We start from the raw sequence: 12,253 nt of genomic DNA, 5'->3' as shown, positions 1-12,253 counted from the left end.
CGCAGGGGATGATTGGTTTGGAGATTGAACAATTCCTCCTCAACCGGAGAAGGGAGAAAGAACATAGGGAGAGTCCCAAGGCTCGGAGTCCTTTGGGGATTCTTTAAATTCATCTTTCAAATGGTGGCCATTCGATTCCCAAAGTTTCCAGTTCCCTGTGCAGAAGGGGGGTGTGTTACCTTCCCATCCAAATTCGCCCGCTCAGCTATCTAGCTTCTCTCAGAGATGTCAAGGCTCAAAGAGCACATTCTGCCTTTTTTTTTTTTTCTCCTCTTAGACCTTAAAGTGACATCATCGTGACTAACAGCGAAAGGTATTCTCGGATCCCAGTTTTGTTTTATGAACTGTTATATATTAAATGCTGCCCCTTTGGTGAGAGCTGTCAAAACAGTTTCATGAAATCTTCCCCGGGAGAAAGATCTCCGTGATGCCACATAACTCAAATTATACAAATAACTGTCACAAGCCATTAAGATCAGCTTCAGAGGTGGGGGGTGGGGAGGGGAGGGAAGCTCTCGAGGCAAATCCTCACTGAATGTGAAAAGAAAATGCCAGGCGTGGTATCTGCTCATGGGGATGGGCAAGGATTCCTCTTTGTCTGGAGTCTGTGGATGGCTGCCGGTCGGCTTGTCCCCACTGGAGAGAACACACCGTGTCCAGGCCAGGAGGGTGGGCGCCGAGACACCCGCCCCCTGGTTCTGAATTCAGGACCGTGCGAGACTGTGTCCGTGCCCTTGGAGGACCCACCGAAGCACACTGGGCATCATTCCTGAAGTCCCAGGGCCCGTGTGGAGGGTTGAAGTCGCTGACCGACGTGGGCACAGGTGGATACGGTGGGACGGATGGTGCCAGACCACAGCCCCTCTGCCCCCCGTGCGCGCACCCTGATCCACCAGCCAGGGGAGATCTGTCCGGTCCCGAGGAGACCCGGCCCTCTCTTGTCCCCTCTCCATATGGTCTGGGCAAACTCCGACTTCAAGGTCCACCCTGGGATAAGAGAATGAGAAGGAGGCAACATGAATCTCTCGCTACACCTGAAGTTTCAAGCGTGTCGTGTTCTCCGAATGCGGGAACGAGCCCAGAGCCCTGGAGGTGACATCCCCTGGTCCCCGGGCGAAGAGCAGGCTCCGGGCGCCCAGGAGATCTCAGAGCCATCTTTCTCGATGCTCAGTGGAACTGGGGGAGCCTGGCTTCCCCGACACCTGCCCCCAGGAGGGATGGGGGGGGGGCGGGAACAGTCCCCTCTCCCACCCCCCTGCCGGGGCCCAAAGCAGAACCAGCTGTGGGGATGGGAGCTGGCTTTTGTCATTAAAAAGCCCCCATGAAGCCAAGTGACCCTCCCCTCTGGGCGGTGAGGGGTGAAATTCTTCGCCACCCGCCCAGCAGGTGTCTCCCCGAGTTCTCGGCACCAAAGCCTTTTCTTCTGGAAGAGCCAAGCCTCAGCCTCATCTGGGAGGCTCAGCACGGCCCTCACTCACCTCTGCTCACTCATCTCTAGCCACACACAGGCTGACGCAGAAGCAAGAGTGATCTTTCTAGAACTGGAATTTGATGCAACTTAACGTCTCTCTGGGACGATTCAAAGCCTGCTTGGCAGGGGAGACAGGACGCCGAGGGGCTGACCCCAACCGGCCAGGTTTCCTCGTCCGCAGACCCCTGCTCCACCCTTCGCCAAGGTGGCGCCCCCCCAAAGACTCTTTCTCCCTTCTGTTCCTTCGCTCCTTCAATCCCCTCGCTTGAAACCCCACCCTCACGTCCCACCATCATCTCTAGTGAATTTTTACTTACCTTTTGTGGCCGAGCTAGGGGCGCTCCCTGAGAAGGCCTTCCCTGACACCCCCAGGCTGGGCCAGGCCTCCCCCCACACCCCGGGGTAAGCCCCTTGGTCACAGCCCTTATCCCCCTGCCCTGTAGCTCTGTCTCTCCGTCTCTCCCACGAGACGGTGGGTTTCAATCCTGGCTGCACGCTAAAACCCCCCGGGGGCAGCAGGGGGCGTGTTTCGAGCTAACCCCCTGCCTGGACCCCGCTGGCTATCAGTGCTGTTAGAATCTCCAAGGGCAGGGCCTGGGCACCCCAAGGAGTTGGGAAGCACAGTGAGGGGTGGGGACCTCACACTGGACCCCGAGCCTCCCCAGGGCGGAGGCTTCACCCCGTGGACCCACACACTCCTTGCGTCTTGCCCACCACGTGCTGGCCGCTGGCACCCGGGAGGTGCCCCGCGGCTGCTTGGGAAAGGACACACAGGGGTGATGATGGAACAGGCAGGGATTTGGGTCCACAAGCAGAGGGATGTGAGAGAGATCACTGCTTTAGTTTTCTTGAATCAAACTTTTTTTTTTTTTTTGCACTGAGTGCGCTTTGTCGGGGCTCATAGAGAAAACAGGTCGCCTTACGTGGAATCCCCGTCATCAGGGCTGTGCCCCGGTCCGAGGGCAGAGGGGAGAACAGACACACGGTCCTCCGTGGTCCATGCACACCGGTTGCCATGGAGATACCAGCATCCCTGTCTGCAGGGCAACCTTGAGCTCTGGTTCTCTCCTGCTTCCATGGCTTGCTCGGAGGTGAGAAGTTCTGCAAGGGTGCGACAGCCCCATCTGCCAGCCATGCCTCGGGGCAGCACGCAGAGAGCAGGGCGAGCCTGGGCCTGGGCGGGGAGCACTGTCCTCCCTGCTTTTCACAGGCACTTTGTCCCTGCCCACACTTTCAGCTACTCTGTGATCTCTCTAAATTCTCCGTTGCCTTTAGAAAACAAAAGCCAGAAAGATTTGTAAGCCTCTACTCCCCTCGTCCCCGCCTCCCTCCTCCGGGACCAAGGAGCACAGAGGAGGCAGGGGCGGGAGAACAGGGAGAGAAAAAAGGTAAATGCCTACAAGTCCTGCCGGGAGGCAATAAAAGGAATAGCTAACATGATCTCATTTCGCCCTCAAGCCACTTGTGACGGGCTCCTATCGTTAGACCCATTTACCAGATGAGGAAAACGAGGCTCAGAGAAGTGAGGTCACCTGCCCAGAGTCACACAGCTCAGAAAGGAAGAGCCACCATTTACACTCAGGTCTGTCTGAGCCCCTCGTTCATGCCGTCGTGCCCTGGAGAATGAGCCTCCCCCTTGGTGTTCCTGCCCTCAGATGAGATTGGCTTTTTCTCCAGTTTTGATTCTTTTTTTTTTTTCCCCCATTTTATGTGCCTATAAATGTATTTATAGTCGCTTTGAGATACTCACCGGCTTCGGGGTACCTGGGTGGCTCAGTAAGTTAAGCATCTGACTCTTGATTTCCGCCCAGGTCAGGATCTCCAGGTCCGTGAGTTCGAGCCCTGCGTCAGCGCAGAGCCTGGGGATTCTCTCCCTCCCTCTCTCGTGCTCTCTCGTGCGCGCAAAATACACACGTCGACTTTGAAAACAACAAGATACTCGCTGGCTTCCAGCTAACATCTGTCACGTGAGAGGGAAGAACCCAGAGTGACTGTTAGAGCTCAGAAATGTTGTTGGACACATTAATATAGACAAGAGACTTACTCCTACATGACCCCCTCCAGGGGTCCCCCGTGAAAGTCTGTGCTTCAGAGACAGTGAAAACCTAGCTCATAAAACCCCCATCCTGTTACTCTCCTCCCCTGACCTCCCTGCGCCCACCCCACCCCCACCCCTAGCCAAATTACAGTCCATCCGAGTTGTGCATGACTTTGGTTCCCTCCCACAACTACCGTGTATAAGAATCTTTATTCCTTTTTTTTTTTTTAATTTTTTTAACGTTTATTTATTTTTAAGACAGAGAGAGACAGAGCATGAACGGGGGAGAGGCAGAGAGAGAGGGAGACACAGAATCGGAAGCAGGCTCCAGGCTCTGAGCCATCAGCACAGAGCCCGACGTGGGGCTCGAACTCACGAACCACGAGATCATGACCTGAGCCGAAGTCGGAGGCTTAACCGACTGAGTCACCCAGGCTCCCCCAGAATCTTTATTTCTGTAAGGGCGTAACCAAAGTGAACGTTCCTCATTGAGGCTCCGTACCCGTGTTTTCCTCTGCTCCTGTTTTCTTCTTTCAATCTTTTGGTCACTTAAACAACGTTTCTTCCCCGCCCCTAAGTCATTCTGGCCAATTTTAGCGCCTTTCCCCCTCCCCCCATCCCCCTCCCCCAGGGTTTTGACATTTGAGAAAACATCTAGGTCAGTGGGTACCTGCTGCTGAAAGGAACCCTCTGGAATGCCATTTTGATTTGGCGTGACCTTCGTCGGGGGTTCGCGTCAGAGGTCAGCGAGCACTGATAGTGGGGGGTCGGCCGAAGCCCAAACAAGCGGGTACCTGTCAAAAGCAATTTGCCGAAAGTGCTGGGCTTGACAAGCAAGTCCCTGGCCCCAGTGGTCCGTCCCCCAATGCGTTCAAGATGTTTCTCGCCGGGGCTGTGGGAATGACCTCTCCAGATGTCCTCGAGGAAGTCCTGTTCTCACCTGCCCTTCCAGCAGAGGGAATGGCACGGCTTTGGCTGTCAGCCGCCTGGTGGGTGTTTATGGAGCTGAGCTTTGCTCCCAGTTAATTTACTCGTGAAACTAATTGCCGCTTCGTGGGCACAGAACTTTATGCCAAAGCTGCACCTGATACCTTTCACTTGGACATTTTCCCCCGCTCTGTTGGCAAGCCTCGTGCCCCACCCCTGCCCCCCAACCCCAATGTCAGCCCCTCCCTCATGTGTTCAGACCCTTTGAATCGAGAGGGTGCCCTGCATGGTAAACACCGGTTTGCTTTTCTGAATACAGAATTGTCACGTTATTTGATGTTCAGATACGCCAGAGAGAAAAAAGGAAAAGCCTCTCCTCTGCCTTGCGCTCCAGCCCGCTGGTCCCCTTCCCGGAGGCAATCACTATTAACAGCTTCTGGTATTCTTTCCTTTTTTTCTTTTCAGTTTTTTTTTTTTAATGTGTATTTATTTCGGGGAGAGAGACAGAGACAGAGAGCAAGTGGGGGAGGGGCAGGGACAGAGGGAGACCCAGACTCCGAAGTGGGCTCCAGGCTCCGAGCGGTCAGCACAGAGCCCGACGGGGGGCTCGGACCCACAGACCGGGAGATCGTGACCTGAGCCGAAGTCGGTCGCTCACCCGACTGAGCCCCCCGGGCGCCCCTGGGATTCTTTCAAAGACACTTTATGTGCATGTCAGCAAATCTGTGTACGTGTTCTTCCTTCCTCCTTCTTACACAAATGGCAGCATACTTCACCCCTTGTCCACGGGACACGGGGTGATGTGCTCGGGGAGGGCCTGTCCGCTCTGAGCGGGTACTGTCTACAAGGCCGGTCCATCTGGTAATCATACCAGCTGACACGCACCACAGCTTTCTGGGACAGGCACCAGGCTAAGCCCTCTCTGTTCATGGTCTCCGTCCACTCTCACCATAACTAATGATTTATATACTGTTATTAGCGCAGCTCTACAGACAGATCGGAAGATCAGGGAGGTCTGTGGTGAATGACGTCAAACACAGCCAAGAAGTGGCCGAGATGGGATTGGGACCCAGGTCTGTCTGAGGCCGGGGGTCCCAGTGACAGGAGATGGGTGTCCCGAGGCAGGCCAGATTCTTAAAGTCACACAAACCAGAGCGGTAGAGTTCATCGGACATCAAAAGCTCACTCATGTGAGCTAAGTGCTCAGGGTGCAAAGCGTCTCTTGGAATCGTAACTGCCTGGTTTCACCTGACTGCTTTCCTCTGAATCAGAACCCTTTCTTCGCTTGTGGGTTGTGCAAAAACAGGTGACGGGCCTAATGCGGCCGTGGGCCGCCATCAAGGAGGACCCAGACCCAGATGTCACTGCAGCTTTTGACCAGCGGATTCCCAGTGAGCGAAGCCTGGCGAAGACTGGAACCTTGACAAATAGTAGTTGAAGGAATAAATTACACGAGACGGGGGGAGGTAATGGTTAGGGACTAACTTGTCAGAAAAATATTAAATTTGCAAATGGGTTTTATTTGCTCTAAAGTGTCACTGCTTTTTCTCCCCTGTTGAGTGTTATGAAATGCTAATTAGTTCCCATCACAACCGCGGTTCACAGATCCGTTTGATGTCCTTTGCCGGGGCGTGGACCCAGCACTGTGTGCGGCAGACCGAAACAACTTGGCGTGGCCACGGACAACGGCTCAGCCCCACGTCACAGAGACGGTCAAACGAGGGAGGTAGGGCCGGGTGGCCCAGCGGGAGACCAAAGTGGCAAGAAGAAATCAAATCAGCCCCAGAAAAGTCTTGCGCCAAGTTCATGTTGCTGGGCTCCTTGTGGGATTTCCCAGACGATTGGAAAGTAATTCACCCCGCAGGAAGTTAGCGTGCAAGGGTCTCCCCTGACCTCGCCAGGGGATGTGCAAGGCAGGGCACGCTCATCTTTCTCTGAGCACAGCTTCCGTTGTCCCTCCGGCGCATCCGTGGAGTGTTGGGCTCCTCCCCGGCCGTCCCTCAGAGCTCCACTCACCTGCTTCTCCACTCAGCGCTACCCGCGTGGGGAACAGGGTACTTGTCTGTGCCGGGGCCCGACCTGTGCCCTGTAGGATGTTAGCAGCGTCTTGGCCCCCACCTACTAGACGCCTGTAGCCAACCTCCCCGAGGTCTCCAAGGTTGCAAAATAAAAAAATGTTTCCAGGCATCACCAAATGTCCCCTTGGGGACAAAATAGCTGCCCACTCGCACCCTGGTTGAGAACCAGCACTAAGGATCAGCACTCCTGAATGCAAGTCTTCAAATTAGGGTGAGCCTGGGATGGAATGTTCACTGGCCCTTGGCAAAATGAGAAAGAAAAGGAAAGAAAAGAAGGGAGGGAGGGCCAGAGGGAGGGAGAGAGGAAGGAAGGAAGAAGGGAAAGAAAGAAAGAAGAGAAAGAAAGAAAAGAAAAGAACTGAAAAGAAAAGAAAAGAAAGAAGAGAAAGAAGGAAAGAAGAAAGAAAGAAAGAAAGAAAGAAAGAAAGAAAGAAAGGAGGGAGGGAGGGAAAGAAAGAAGGAAAGAAAGAAAGAAAGAGAAAGAAAGAAAAGAAGGAAGGAAGGAAAGAAAGAAAGAAGAGAAAGAGAAAGAAAGAAAGAAAGAAAGAGAGAGAGAGAGAGAAAGAAAGAAAAGAAGGAAGGAAGGAAAGAAAGAAAGAAGAGAAAGAGAAAGAAAGAAAGAGAGAGAGAGAGAAAGAAAGAAAAGAAGGAAGGAAGGAAAGAAAGAGAAAGAAAGAAAGAAAGAAGGAAGAAAGAGATACCAGAGTATTTTATAGTGCAGAATGTGATTGATGTCTTCTGAGATTTTCTTATGTGTTTTTGCAAAAATGTCTTTCATGAAACGATATCAGCAGATGACAGCCACTTTTTTCCATAAATGCTTATACTTGGCAAAGGCAAGAGTCGGCGATCCTAATCAACCCATGCATTTTTTTTTTGAAGTTTTACTGGAGCGAAATTCCAGATTTTAGGAATGGCCGCATCAGACAACTCTAAGAAGGAAATTGGGTTTTCCACTCTCTTTCTTTAAAGAGCCCCCAAATCTAACAATTCCTGGCAATTTGGCTCAGTTGTTTTCGACTATAAAACACAGATAGGGACATGACCAACTCTTGATTTTGGCTCAGGTTGTGACTCATGGTTGTGAGATGGAGCCCCACGGGGCTTTTTGCTGAGCATGGGGCCTGCTTAGGGTTCTCTCTCTGTCTCTCTCTGTCTCTCTGTCTCTCTCTGTCTCTGTCTCTCTGTCTTTCTGTCTCCCTGTCTCTCTCTGTCTCTGTCTCTGTCTCTCTGTCTCTCTGTCTCCCTCTGGCCCTCCTCAGCCCGCACACATGCGTGCTCTCTCTCTCTCTCTCTCTGTCAATAAATTAAAAAAAAGAACTAATCCTTTATTTAAAAAACACAGAGATAATAATTGTGCCCATCTCATAAGCCTTTTGGGAAGAAGAAATGAGAAATCACATTTAAACCATCGGCTTAGTTTCTATCCTGAAGATCCTTCAGTTGAGAGCCTGTAATTCATCTGGATTCATGTAAGCCTGGATAAATGTCAGGGATTATTATTATTATCGATATCTTCCAACTCCGTGGGATATCTAGCAGTGTGGTTGTCTCTGCCTTATCCAGAGCCTCCATTTCTGGCAAGTTCTACAGCCTGCCACATCATTCCATGCAGAAGAAAACCGGGAAGTTCCCCGAGGGTCCTTACGTTCTGCGCTCGGCGAAGGCGGTTAACAGCGAGAATTTCTCTAACAGTCCTTTCTCCTCCCTGCAGACTCGCCCACTTACAGAGCAGCATCCAGAGAGAGAAGGGACTGGAAGGCATAATTACTGATTCACAGCGTAGTCCCAAAGAACCAACATGTTCGCGCTGGCCGCACACTTTAAAGACGTGTGTCATTCAAATGTTGACACCGCTAATTACAGGCTAGGGAACATGAAAGTTGGAGGGGAGCAGTGTGGGGGGGGAGCCTACCTCCTGCCCCCTTCCTTTTAAGCGTCCCTTGTGAAATATTTATCTCTCGGCCGAGTGACAGTCTTGCGGGCTCCCCCTCCTCGCCAGCTTTCAGGTCGGTGGCCGTGGTCCCCCCTGAAGAGGGCCTCCCAGCTCGGCGGGGGGGGGGGGGAGCTGCCTTCCCCACCGCCAGGGGCTGGGGGGCGATGGATGCGGGCAATCGGGTGAGGGCCCCAGGGCGTTCGCTCTTGACCTCCTGGGAGCCCAGGTGCGACAACAATTGACGTTGGGGGGCTCACCCACATTCACTGTTAGTAGAGGTGCTGGTGTTCTTTCTCCGAGGCAAACATTCGCACATGAGGGGCTGTCTCCCCAAGAACCACGGCCGAGGGAGGAAAGGGACAGATGAGCCAGAAACATACGGATCAGATTTTCCTTATGGAAAACCTCAAAAACAACCCAGGAGGCGGCAACCAGATTGCCACTTTGTGCTCCGAGTCGAGCCGCTGAGAAATGGGGACCCCCATGTCGCAGATGGCCCGATGGACCCTTCATGCGTTCGACGAGTGTTGACTGAGCCCTCCTAGGTGCCAAGTCCCGGGCCCAACGCGGCCACCAAGCAAGCCACGAGCCCCCCTCGTGGAGCGGACGGTCCCCCCGGGGAGACAGGGGGTGGCCGGCTGACTTCTCCCTGCGAGCCTCGCTCTGGAGGAAATAAAGCAGAGAGATTCGTGGGGTGTCGAGGGGGTGCAGGGGACCCACGCGATCTGGAAGTTCGCCCAGGGCTCTCCGAGGAGGGGACGTTTGACCTTTACGCCTAACGTGCATGTGGGGTGACCCACAAATACCGGGCGGGTGGGGGAGACGGCGTCTGGAATCAGGGAGGAAAGAACGAGCTTGCAAGTCCATGGAAGAAGTACGTGACTTTTTGGGTGCTTTTTTTTTTTAATTTATTTTGAGACGGAGACGGAGTGAGTGGGGGAGGGGCAGAGAGAGGGGGAGAGAGAGAGGATCCCAAGCAGGTTCCACACTATCAGCACAGAGCCCAATGCAGGGCTTGAACTCCCGAAACCGTGAAATCATGACCTGAGCTGAACCGAGAGTTGGATGCTCGACCGCCCCTCTGGGTGCTTTTTACTTAGCGTTCACGCCCCTCCCCCTGCCATATTATAAACGCATGGTGTGTGCACGGTTTCACATTTCTAAAAACTAAAATCTCCCTTCAGAAGTTTTAGCAACAGCTACCTGAGCCCAGTCGGCTTCGGTGTCCCTTCCTTCTTGGGGGAGATGGGTGAGGGACACGAGGACACTCTGGGGCGGGGGGGGGGGGGGCAGGCCTGCCGGCAGGACAGAGGACATTTGGGGAGGGGGACAACCGTGCCCCCCCCAGCCCTGACAGGGGTTCCCCAGCCTCGGCCCACACAGGCCCTTCGCCCTTGCCCGGGAGCCCGCCAACTCTCGTAAGAGTCGCAAGAAATGCACGCCACAGTTTGTACCTGTTCTCATGAGACGCACACGCGGACTGCGTAAAGTGGGGGATGGATGGGCTGCGTCTCAGAGAGGCGCAGGGACTTGCCCAACGTCACCCGGCAGGCAGGTAGCAGAGCCGGGGCTCAAGCCCAGGCCCCCTGCCTCCAAGTCCCAGCCTGTCTCCAGCCCCCACCGCTCACCCTTCCCGGAAGGGGGAAACACCTGCGCAGCGAGCTGTCCGAGCTCCACGGTCAAGGACACTCCCAGCCCTCCCCAGACCTGCCCTGGAACATCAGCCTGGGCGGGGGACCTCTTCCCAGGGAGCAGGCCCAGCGAGGGGAGCCGGGCCCAGAGCTGGTGGCAGCCACGAGGCCGAGTGATCTCAGGGGACAGGTGAGGGCGATGGCTTCTGCAGGAAGCCTGCAAAGGGAGGCCCAGGAGGGGCAGGCGGGACGTCTCTTCTCAGCCCGGTGTTAGCAGAGCCTCCTGCTCGTGGGGGCCGGGGGCCCCGTGTCTCCCCAGACCTCCCCGGCGTCCTGGGGAAGCCCGAACACTCTGCTCCCCTGGGTCCTTCCGGTGCTGACTGAGTCCAGCCTGGGAAACTCCGCCATTTCCCCGGTTTCCAACAATAAAGCCACACTCCGTGTTGCAGCACTTTTTACTGAAGGTTCAGGAAGACGTGGGAGGCTAACGTGGCCCTGATACAAGCGGTTAAATCAAAGCTTTTCTCGTAAAAAGCTTCGTTGCCATTTCTACCGGCTTCTCGCCTCCTGTCCTGTCTCCCTTCCTCCGTCCCCATGGCTGGTGTAGAGCTACCTCGTGTCTGGTCTTTTTCTAACACTACCTCTGGGCTCTCGCCGCCACACCTCTGCACATTTATTGAGGGATTTTCCTAATTCCCGATTCCCTATCCGAGAAAAAAAATCGGACATCTGGTGGACTGAGTTGTGTTTTGGTTTGTTTTTGTTTTTGTTTTTTTCCTTTTCGACATCAGGGGTTGGGAAAACTTTCTGGAAAGGGTCAGACAGCAAATATTTTAAGCCCTCAGGCCACACAGTTTCAGCTTCAACCATTCAACTCACCCAGCATGAAAGCAGCTATAGGTGATACGTCAATGAACGAACGAGGTTCTGTTCCAATAAAACTTTATTCATCAAAATCAGCTCCTGGCCCTGGGGCGGTGTTGGCGGACCCCTGTTCTGCATAATCGATCACTTAGCTGAGGGAGAACAACCCTTCTAATTCCCACCTTTCTTTCAGAGCAGGGAAACCGCCAGATCCCCACTGATCCTTTCTAAGAATCATTGTGTGCTGAGTGCTGTGGGAAGGGAGGGAGCAGCTCTTAGAGGTCGGATCGTGATCACCTCATCTTTGGAGATGAGAAAAGGTCAAGAGAGCACCCCCTCGTGTGGTGGGTTGGCAGCGTCCCTCCAAAATCCACGTTCACCTGGAACCTCAAAACATTGACTTTATTTGGAAACGGGAGCTTTGCAGACATGATTAAGATTGAGAGGAGATCATACCAGATTCGAGCGGGCTCTAAGCCTAATTAGAATGTTCTTATGAGCAACAGAAAGGACACACGGTGGGACCCGGAGAAGGCCGTGTGCAGTTGGAGATCTCCAAAGAGAGGAAGATGCCCAGGGCCATCAGGGGCTGGAAGAAGCAGAATATTCTCCTCGAGAGCCTTCAGAGGCAGTGTGGCTCTCCCAAAACCTTGACTTTGGACTTCTGGCTTTCAGAACTGTAAGAAAATAAATTTCTGTTGTTCTGACTCGCCCAATTTGTGGCGATTTGTTATGGCATCCATAGGCAATCAATAGGACTTGCATATCGAAGTGTTCTTTTACTCCTGTCCCCTTGAAAAAAAGAAGCAAAGATCTCATCGTGTTGACATATCAAATGTTGAGGGTGATATGGTTTCGCACAAACCACGGCTCAGAGGAAAACGCCGTATGGGTCTGGAGTCCCCAGCCGCATTGATTTCTAGTCTCATTAAATGACTCTCCCACAGTAAGTAGTATGAAGCGTTTCACCAATAGCCGCTCGGCTCACCCCTCTCGGGAGTAGTTCAGCCAATGAGAAGGAGGCCCTGGTTCTGACGCCATAGCCCTGAGAGAAGGAGCCAATCCGAACCACAGAACCAGATGCTCCAGGACCTCGGGAGGAGGGAAGATGTGGGCTCACTGGGCCTGTTCAGCTGTTTGTGATGCTCAGAGACCCAGCTTGCCTCAAACACTTCCTGGAGGAGACATATCCAAGTTGCTGAAGTGGAGAGCTTGGACAGCCACGTCACAATCTGGCCAGCGGTGGCGACACAGAGGTGGGTGCAGAATTCGGGGCTTTGGAGTCTGACCCCAAGGGTTACAATTCTC

This window comes from Acinonyx jubatus, chromosome A3, assembly GCF_027475565.1.
Source record: "Acinonyx jubatus isolate Ajub_Pintada_27869175 chromosome A3, VMU_Ajub_asm_v1.0, whole genome shotgun sequence".
NCBI classification, from domain to species: Eukaryota; Metazoa; Chordata; class Mammalia; order Carnivora; family Felidae; genus Acinonyx; species Acinonyx jubatus.
The sequence above is the reverse complement of the archived record's forward strand: the minus strand, read 5'-3'. Positions refer to the sequence as shown.